Source organism: Apium graveolens, chromosome 5, assembly GCF_009905375.1.
Source record: "Apium graveolens cultivar Ventura chromosome 5, ASM990537v1, whole genome shotgun sequence".
Taxonomy (NCBI): Eukaryota; Viridiplantae; Streptophyta; class Magnoliopsida; order Apiales; family Apiaceae; genus Apium; species Apium graveolens.
In genome coordinates this window covers 174081952-174093085 of record NC_133651.1, presented here as the reverse complement: position 1 = coordinate 174093085, position 11134 = coordinate 174081952, and positions in this window count along the sequence as shown.

Genomic DNA, 11134 nt, shown 5'->3' with positions numbered 1-11134 from the left:
TTCAGCCTTAAGTCTTAACTTACGCGCAAGGTCCTTTGATATAAAAGATTTAGTTGCTCCCGAATCAAATAAAACATTTGCACTGACTGAATTTAGAGAAAGGGTACCTGTTATCACATCTGAGTCTTTCATAGCATCCTGGACTGTCATGTTGAAAGTCCTCGCAGTAGGTGGCTTATTGGAGGCAGCCCTGCTGGCTCCTGAAGCTGCTGGTTTGTTCATTGGGCATTCCCTCTTCCAATGACCCGGACGTCCACACTGATGACAAGTGGTGGTTGGAATGACGGCAGGGGTTGATGAAGGGCACTTAGTTGAATAGTGACCTTCCTGACCGCACTTAAAGCAGGTTACTGGCTTTCCTTTACACTCCCCAGTGTGCATCCTTCCACAAGATTTACAGGCTGACAATGGGGGTCGAGACTGGTTGGAATAGGACATTCTTGACTTCTGGCCGCTCTGGCTCACACTCACGCTCATTGGCCGCTTAAACCCAGTGTTCTTTCCCGGTAGGGACACTGCTCCTCGATTAAATCTAGTTGGGAAGCTCCTTCCTGCAGAACCTCCTCCCATGCTCATACTTTTCCTCTTTATTCCCTTCTTCTCTCTTTCCTTCTGTATCTGTTCACTTCCGGCTTCTACAATTGTTGCCTTTTACACCAGAGTGGCATAATCCGTAAGCTCAAGGATTGCCACCCTATTCTGAATCCACGGTTTCAGTCCCTGCTGAAACCTCCTAGCTTTCTTTTCCTCGGTGCTCACAAATTCCGGCACAAACCTTGATAACTCAGTAAATTTCACTTCGTACTCTGCTACAGATAAGTTATTCTGCTTTAGCTCCAGGAACTTGAGCTCCATCTGGTTTTCCATAAATCTCGGGAAATACTTCCCCAGAAATAACTAACTGAATCTCTCCCAGGTTATGATAGCATCTGTCTCCATGTTTTTCTTGGCCTCCCACCAGTAGTTGGCCTCTCCTTTCAGAAGGTAGGTAGAAAATACAGTCTTCTGTGCCTCATCGGTACTCAAAATCTCAAAGGATTTCTCAATTTCCTTTAACCATGCCCTTGCCTCAACTGGGTCGGCTGATCCGTGGAACTCAGGGGGCTTAAGGGACTTAAAAGCCCTGAAAGAGTTTTCCACATCATTGTTATTTCCTTGAGGGGGTGGGTTGGGTTGACGTTCCAAGTTTTGCCTTAGTAGTTGCATGAATTGGCCCATGGGATCCATGCCTGGGTTTAGTACTGGTTGCTCAACCTCAGTTTCTCCTTCTTCAGCCTCTATCTCAAATCCCTCAACATCATATGTTTCCTCTTCCTCTTTATACAGGGAGTCATCCTGTTCCACATAATCCTCATCTTCCTCTTCACTGTGTTCCTCGTTCCTATCGTCCTGGTTATGGCTTCCCTGGTCCTCAGATCCAGGGTTCGCCCTAGTTCCAATCTTTCTTGGCGGCATGATACTGATAATAATAATAATAAAAAAAATTATTGGGAAAAAATCAATGTTAGCTCACAATCATACTCAATATTGTGCCTTGCACAGTCTTTATAATGGGGAGAATGTATCTCGCAATTCTATTATTTTTATGGCAGTTCTAATAAGAAGTGCAGTAATAATAATGATAAAAACAGTGATCTCGTCACTAAGGAACTGAACTGAAAGGAAACAAATATATACAATGCGAGAAATACATTGTTTCGATCTGGTCAAAAGTACAACAGTGCTACAGCCATCTGTCCCAAAAGTGATATACAAGAGTCTATCTGTCTAGTCAGAAAAAGGGATGTTATATACAAGTCAACTATCCCGGAAAATTGGCTCTTACTAAGGCCTCGACTAACTAGACAACTAGACTATCCCATCGTCAATCCTGAATCACACACCGGAGCGGGTCAGCTCCCATACCCTTTCCATCGCACGACGGAAGATATAGTCGGCCTGCCGCCTGGAGATCCTACCATGCCTGTCCCCCTGGAGTGATCTGAGTCTCACTCGGGACGTGAGCTCTATCCCCGTCAGCTCCCTCCTCAAGGATCGGGGTATAGCAGCCCTAGTCTCAAAAGCTCGGGTACGCCTACCCGCCCTCTCCGCATCCAACTCCCTCCTGGCCTCATCCAGCCGGGCCTCAGCAACAGCCACTCGGGTCCTCAGTACATCCTGAACATAGCCGTGGGCTAGCAAAGACTGCCTATGGGCAGGGTCGAGAGGTGGTGAATCCGGAGCCGCTGGGGGTGCCTCCTCGGTCTGTCTAGGCTCAGAAGTATGGGTCTCTGAGCTGTCATCATAGGTGCTCCAGGATGGTAGTGGAGGGGTAGGGGCTCTGACCACAGGGAGTGTGGGTAAAGGGGTACCAGTGTACACTACCATAGCTCCGACACGCTCCTCAGCCACTGGGACCTCATTCGGGTCCTCCTCATCTGAAATAGCAATGACCTCTGTCTCTGACTCCTTTGAGGGGTCCTCCTCATCCTCCATCTCAGGCTCCTCCTGATCCTCGACATCTAGCAGTGCCTCATCATGCTCACGCTTGAACATCTCAGGGTCCTCTATCTCATGCGCCTACACATTAAATGAGCTAAGTTACTATCATGATACTTATAAGGGTTCCCGTAAGGGTTTTAACTGTCAGCGCTACTTTAAGTAGTCCAACCATGAACTTGGCAAGAGTTCTTATTATCTTTTTGAGTTTATTATTATATCGTCGCATCATCTCTGAGGTTTATAACGCTTGGCTCTCCAGATCCGGGGTCAGGGATCCGGGTCGTCACGGTCTTTCTTTCCACAATTATCACTTAACTTAATTAATAATAAACAACCTCATGCTGTGACCCCACACTAACACACACCACAACATGTCATAGTCTCAGATATGAAATTGAAATAAGTACAAGTCCTTGAATCCACAATTAAAAGTTATTACAACCCAAAATGATTACTTGATAAGTTTACAGTTAATTGCCATTATCTGCCACAAGTTATAATTATACATAATTGATTCTCAAAAGTAGAATGTCTGATCTACATATAGATCTACCTCTGCAGCTATAGCAGCTACGATCTCAACGGGAAGGCGCGGAGCGCTTCCCACGCTCTTGCGCTGGGTCTGCTTGAGCCTGGCCATCTTTCCTAACTGTTGTTGTGTGATGAAGAAATGAAGCAAGAGTGAGCATTACAGCTCGCAAGATAATATATAGTGTAATCAATAATGCAAGTATCTAAATAGATAACTTACTGAAAACCTTTATCAAGTGTAAGATAATTACTTACTGGATATAAGCTTAAAGGAAGATGCAGTTACCAAATACTTCACTATACTTATATCATTTTAGAAAACCACTTGAACTACCACTGTTCAAATTATAATCAGTTTTCAACAGTTCATCACATAGATGAAACTACAAGACAAGATTTGAATAGATTAAATCTTTGAAGTATTATTAAAGGAAATGAAGTTATGATATACTTCATTAAGTTCCGATATATATATCCACATATACATGTTCTTTATACATTTCCTGAAAACCTCTGTCATGAAAAGTATGGACAGAGTTTGTAACATCCAATAAATTTTTGGAAGGAAAAAGAATTGTGGCATAAACCCGATATCTTGCTGATCAGGCAAAGATACCAATAAGTAACCTTTTCTACTAGTAGATGGACGAATTCCCCACTCGTCATCACCCTGGTCGCAATAGGACCTTATGCTGGACTGCCACTCAGCCACTTACGCATTTGATGGACTCCCACTGAGCCACTTACATTATCATGGACGCCTACTGAGCCCATGTTGCTTATGCCGACTCGATAGATGGACTTACTTCCCGAATGTTGGGTAAGTTATCAATTCATTTACCAAAACCGCAACCTTGTTGCGAATATAAAATACACCATAGAGCCGGATCCCTCTGGTTTTGAGCGAGTATTTAAATCCCCTTTTAAAAGGAAGATCTTAAATATATAAAAAATGAGTTTTGGGATCCGCTCTAACTTTTGAAAATCATTTTAAAGACTCGAAAACACTTTAAAGAGTATTTGGAGTAATGCTGATTTAATAAAGTAAATCATTCCCAATATATTAGAAAATATCTGAATATTATTATTTAAATAATATTCCCATAAAGAATAATCTTTATACAAATAATTGAAGTAGAAGTTTTAAAACTCATACTTGGAATGAATATTAAATAACCAAAGATATACTTATACGAAAGTACTATCTTTATTTGAATAATCAAAAATAAGTTTGATTAGCGACACCTTACAAAGAATATATCTCAGCAAATAATCGGAGTCATAGGTCCTCAAATGAATATTCAAATAATATTCATTAAATAATATAAAGTGAGTCATAATCCCTTGAATGAGTATTCAAGTAATATTCATTAAATAATATAAAGTGAGTCATAAGCCATCGAATGAATATTCAAATAATATTCATTAAATAATATAAAGTGAGTCATAAGCCCTCAAATTAATATTCAAATAATATTCATTAGAAAATATAAAGTTATCGAATAAACCTTATTCGATTAATAGTTTTAAAAACTATATCAATATATATATATATAAATACATATATATATATCATATACTCGGGAACATCTACTCCCGGTATTAGAAAAAGTTCATATTTTTATCCCCTATACTAAGGGTATACTCATATACCGCTTATGTCTAGCATATGTATTATGCAACTACAAGCATTTGAACCAACAGATATATAAATCAAGAATATGAAACAGACATGCATATATACCAAATCATATGCTACAATATATCGCAAAAATTTGCTAATAACAAATATGCATTTATCACAAGATCATGCATATATACATATACATCACACTAACAGTATAACGGGTAGAAAACTTGCCTGAGCGACTGGGGGTTATTAATGGCTTGGGACGAGTCTGGTAACCTATAAACAACATATAAGTTAAAATTAAACCAAAGTCACTTGTAAATCTATACATTAACCAATTTAGACTCTAACGCTCGCTTTGCGCTTATTGATTCTCTTAAGTCGCTCGAGTACCCTCGGCTCCACCATTTTTAATAAATTAACCATTACGAGTTTTAAGGAGATTCTCTCGCGAGTGTCTTACCAACTGCCTAACACACTTAACATAATTGTTTCATACACTAATTAACCCTTTTTAGGTCTTTAACCTATGTTTCAAAGTAAGGCGAGGGGTAATATTTCGTTCGCGAAACGTCGTTACTTAAAACGGCCGTTTCTCCTAAACCGTACATCGGAATCAAACGAACCACATATCAAAACGAAGCTCGTAACATGAACTATCTAAACATGGTAATGGTAAAAACCTAGCAGGGAGTTTTCGGGTCCTAATTTTATGAACAAAAGCAGTCTAAAGTAAATCAGACATTACGACGGCTATGTTTACGCGATTTTCCAAATTTTATATCATTCCAATTCAACCACCAATCAATCCCAATTCATTCATACAACCAACATCCATCCAAAACACAATACAACAGTCCCAACACCTCAATTTCTTACAATTTATGTTATTCTCATCATGAATTTAAACTATACTTCATTCCTTTAACAAATCAACAAGATTCAACATTCATTTCACTACCACTGCAACCCAAACTCTAAACAAACAAGCTTCATGATTCACATACACTATATCAATCATAACCATTCCTAAATACTCAAAACTAAAGCTAGGGTGTGGAGTTTATACCTTCTTGAAGCTTCTTAACAAAACACAAGAGCTTTGAATGCCTAAAGAACCTTGATCCTTTCTTGTATAACCTTAAACTTTCATAAAATTCAAGAAAACTAAAGTTATTTTTTTGAAAGTTACTATTCACCATATTCTTCCTTGAATTATTGGAAGAGATTGTGAAGGAATTTGAAGCTTAAACTCATGGGATAGCTATATCTATGCATAAGGAGTACTAGATAATTAACTTACCAATTAAGGAAGCTTGGAACTTGAACTTTGAAAATCTTCTTCTTGAAATGGAGAAAAGGCCGAGAGCAAGGTTCTTGGTGAAGAGAAATAAAATTTTTGTTTTGATGAAATGATTTGTTTTGGCTTGGTGGATGTAGTTTTGTTTGGATTTTTGGTTAATTACCTTATTAACCTTGTCTTTGTGTGGTTATAAACCAACCACACCTCCTCCCTCCCTATGTCATGCTTACATCACCTTATTGTGTCATCATCTCTTACTTGCCCTCTCCTTATTGGTTGGATGACCTCATCATCCCTAACCTCCTTGATTAACTTCCTAATTTTTTGCCTAATGACCGCTGATCTGTTATACGGTTCGCTTAACTTTCATTTTCGTTTATCGTTTGAGGGATCATACCCGGGATCTTATTACTTGGGTTTCATTAACCTTTCTCAATATATTATAATCCTTTTATGATCCGCTCTTATAATCCTTTTATTTAAATCCTTTTTATCCTGTTACCTTATACTCACTTCTTTCCGTATCTAGTGGATTTCCGGGAAAAATCAAAGTGTTCGGAATTGGATTCTGACGATCTTTACATACACTTATATACCATATAGAGTACTAATAAAATCTCAGAATATCCATAACAGAACCTCTACATAGTGTGGCATGAAAAGTTTTCTCATTCAGCAAAAACACTATTCATAAGGGTTACAAAAAGTTCAAAATTTTGGGGGTTATTACACATACTGCCCCGCAAATTGCTGTTACCGCTTTCAGGGCGCTTAAGTCCCTCAAGCCTCCAAAATTTCTAGAATATGTCGATCCCGTTGAAGCACGGGCCTGGCTAAAGGAGATAGAGTAATCTATCGAGATACTAAGTGTTGAAGAGCGACACAAGACCATCTTCACCTCCTATATGCTAAAGGGGGAAGCTAAATATTGGTGGGAGTCTAAGCGTAACCTTGATACTGACATTGTGATCTCATGGGATGGATTCACATAATTGTTTTTAGGTAAGTACTTCCCTCGGTTTATGGAGACTCAGATGGAGATAAAATTCCTACAGCTGAAACTGGATAGAATGACAGTGGCAGAATACGAGACCAAGTTTACTGGGTTGTCATAATTTATATCAGAGTTTGTTAATACGGAAGAGAAGAAAACATGGAGGTTTCAGCTTGGTCTGAAATAATAGATTCAGAACCGAATGGCGATCTTAGAACTGACAAATTATGCTACCCTAGTGCAGAAGGCCTCGATTATAGAAGCAGGCACTGAACAAAGTTTGAAGGAGAATGAAGGTAGGAAGAGGTATATAGAAAGCAAGGAGGAGGGGAAATAGGAATATGAGTTTTCTGAGCAGGTGCGTTAGGGGAGTGGTGTCCCAACCTGCGAGAGGCCCCGGGTTTAGGAAGACCCCGAGTGAGAGTGTCGGCCAGGGCAGCAGGCCATCTAGGGCGACATTTCATAGTCAACCCCGCGCCCATATACCAGATTGCAGGAAATATGGAAAGAGACACTTCGTAGAACCCAGGAAAGAGCCCCCCTAAAATGCTACAAGTGCAACTAACCAGGACACCTTGCCCCAAGTTGCCCACAACCAGGAATGATATGTTTCCAGTATGGAAAGATAGGGCACATGAAGAAGAATTTCCCCACATTAAGGCCTCAGGCTTCAGGGATGAGCATGGATGCTTCCAACCGGCCTCCAACTGCTTGGAATTTCATTATGATCATTCAGGAGGTTGTCCGGAACACGGATGTGATAGCAGGTACCTCTCTGTTAAATTCAGAATATGCAAATGTCTTATTTGATTCCGGAGCGACTAAGTCATTTATATCTTAAAATTTTGATAAGAAGATAAATATTAACGATATAACTTTACGTGAGATATTACAAGTAGAAATAGCAAATCGAGAGATTATTCCTGTTAATCAAGTGCATCCCAATTGCGAGTTAAAACTATAAGGGAGAGTGTTTGAGGTTGACTTGATCCCATTTGCTTTAAAGGAATTCGGTTTGATCCTAGGAATGGATTGGTTATCCAGTAATGGAGCGCATATAGATTGTGATAAAAAGAAAATAACAATAAGAGTGCAAGATTGAAAAGAGATTGTGTTTAAGGGTAAAAAATAGACCTAGAAGTTTCTTACCATGATCCATACCAAGAGGTTGTTAAGAAAAGGTAATGAGGCCTATTTGGCCTATGTGATGGCCACTAAGAAGGAAGTCCCTGACATACATGACATACCCATAGTGAATGAATTTAAGGATGTTTTTCAAAGGACTTACCAGGGTTGGCACCCGATTGAGAGATAGAATTTGCTATAGAACTTGCAGCGATAACGGCGCCAGTATCTAAGGCCCCACATAGGATAGCCCCAGTCGAGATAAAGGAACTAGCTTCTCAACTACAAGAACTATTAGACAAAGGGATGATAAGGCCAAGTGTGTCACCATGGGGTGCACCAGTGTTGTCCTTAAAGAAAAAGGATGGTAGCATGAGGCTATGCATAGACTATCGAGACTTGAACAAACTGACCATCAAGAGTAGGTACCCTCTCCCTAGGATTGGCGTCCTATTCGACCAACATAAAGGTGTCGTGAACTTTTTGAAGATACCTTGAGGAAAGGATATCACCAGCTAAAAATCAAGACTGAAGATATACCAAAGATTGCCTTTCACACTAGTTATGGATATTATGAGTTCCTAGTCAAGTCATTCGGATTAGGAAATACACCCGCATCCTTTATGGATTTGATGAACATATTGTTCAAAAAGTACTTAGACATATGCGTCATAGTCTTCATAGAAGAAATCATAATCTACTAAAAATCTTAAGGAATGAGAAGTTGTATGCCAAGTTCTCAAAGTGTGACTTTTGGTGGAAGGAGGTTTAGTTCTTAGGACACGTTGTAAGTAGCGAAGGAATACTAGTCGACCCCGCAAAAATAGAGGCGGTATCCAATTGGGAAAGACCGACTACCCCAACTGAGGTTAGGAGTTTTGTGGGTTTAGCAGGATATTACCGGAGGTTGTGCAAGACTTTGCCAAGATAGCCGGCCTACTGACTAGGTTTACCCGCAAGACAAAGAAGTTTGTGTAGACGGAGAAATGTGAAGAGAGCTTTCAAGAGTTGAAAAAGAGATTGGTGTTAGTACCAGTACTCATTATTCCCGAAGGAAAGAGAGAGTTTGTAATTTACAGCGATGCCTCGCACAAAGGGTTAGGATGTGTGTTCATGCATCATGAAAAGGTGATGGCGTATGCCTATCGGAAGTTGAAGGAATATGAGATAAGATACCCTACGCATGACCTAAAACTAGTAGCCATAGTGTTTGCCCTGAAAATATGGAGGAACTACCTGTATGGGGAAAAGTAAGAGATTTATACAGACCATAAGAGCCTCAAGTAAATTTTCACCCAGCAAGAATTGAACATGAGATAAAGGAGATGGCTAGAGTTGATAAAGGATTACGATTATGAAATCCTGTACCACCTGGGTAAAGCCAATGTGGTGGCTGAAGCCCTCGGTAGTAAAAAGAGACTTAAAGCGATAATAACGTCTGAGAAATTAGTTAAGGAGTTTGAAAAGATGGAGATTGAAGTCAGGTTAACCAGTATGTGATCCGAAGGATTATTCGAGATCAGGTTACTACCAAAACTGGTTGAGAAGATATGAATATGATAGGAGAAGAAAATGAGTGAAGAAAAAGAATTATTGACCGGCGAAAAGGTCAAGTATGAGAAAGATGTGAGAGGGATCATGAGATATGCATCCCGGATTTGGATTCTGAATGTTCAAGAACTGAAAGACGAGCTAGTGCACAAAGGACACAACTCCAGGAATTCAATCCACCCAGGAAGTACGAAGATGTATCGCGACTTAAAGAAATATTATTGGTGGTATAACATGAAGAGAGACGTAGCATAGTGGGTCAGAAAGTGCTTGACTTGTCAGAGAGTAAAGGCTGAACATCAGTGACCGACTGGACTATTACGACCCCTGAAAATTCTAGAATGGAAGTGGGAGCATATAGCCATGGATTTTGTTACAGGCCTACCGAGGACTAAAACAAATCACGATGCCATATGGGTCATTATAGATAGAATGACTAAGTCCGTGCATTTCCTGCCAATCAATGAAAGATATATAGTAGACAAGCTGGTGGATATTTACCTAGAGGAGATCGTATTGAGGCACGGGGTTCCCGTTTCCATGATGTCAGACAGAGACCCGAGGTTTAACTCTCGATTTTGGAGGAGCTTTCAAGAGTGTGTCGGCACTAGACTGAACACAAGTACAACCTAACACACCCAGACCGATGGGAAAATTGAAAAGACCATTCAGACCATAGAGGATATGCTAAGGGTCTGTACCATTAATGTCACTCTTCCTTATGTTGGGACAAAGTTGGTGAACATAAGATTCTAGGGCCGGAGTTGGTCCAGCAGACACGAGACATGATGGGAGTCATCAGGATGAGACTGGTAGCGACCCAAGACAGACATAAAAAGTATGCCAACCGAAAAAGAAAAGATAGAGTTTATGAAGTGGGAGATTAAATTTTTTTAAAAGTATCTTCGTGGAAAGGAGTGATGAGGTTTGGAAAGAAAGGGAAATTAAGCCCCAGATTCATTGGACTATTTGAGAACTTGAGGAGGATAGGACCTCTAGCCAATAAGCTCGCCTTGACTCCTAATTTACAACAAGAGCACAATGTGTTCCATGTGTCAATGCTAAGGAAGTACCATGCTGACACGTGACATGTGATAGAATATAACCAGGTAGACTTGCAACCGAACCTGACCTACACTGAGCAACCGGTAAGAGTAATGGATGTTAGTCGCTAAACACGCGCTAATATTACACGCAAGTATACGAGTTCGCAAGTAGTATAAGATATAAATCAGATTCGATCCCACAGAGAGTGTATTGGTTAACTATCTAAATTACGCACCTAAGCAACAATGTATGGTTATTATTCAATGCTAAGACAATAACAAATTAAGAATGTTTATAACTAAGAATTACGCTAACTATTATAACTACGAGAATAAGATAGAATGAGTTAATATATATGACATATATGGGATTCTAACTTCATTAAGTACTTCATTCAATAGTCTTATTATTCTCAACCTTAGCATGCAATGGTGATGACACTAATCAGATAACAAGAAACTGATAAACGCCA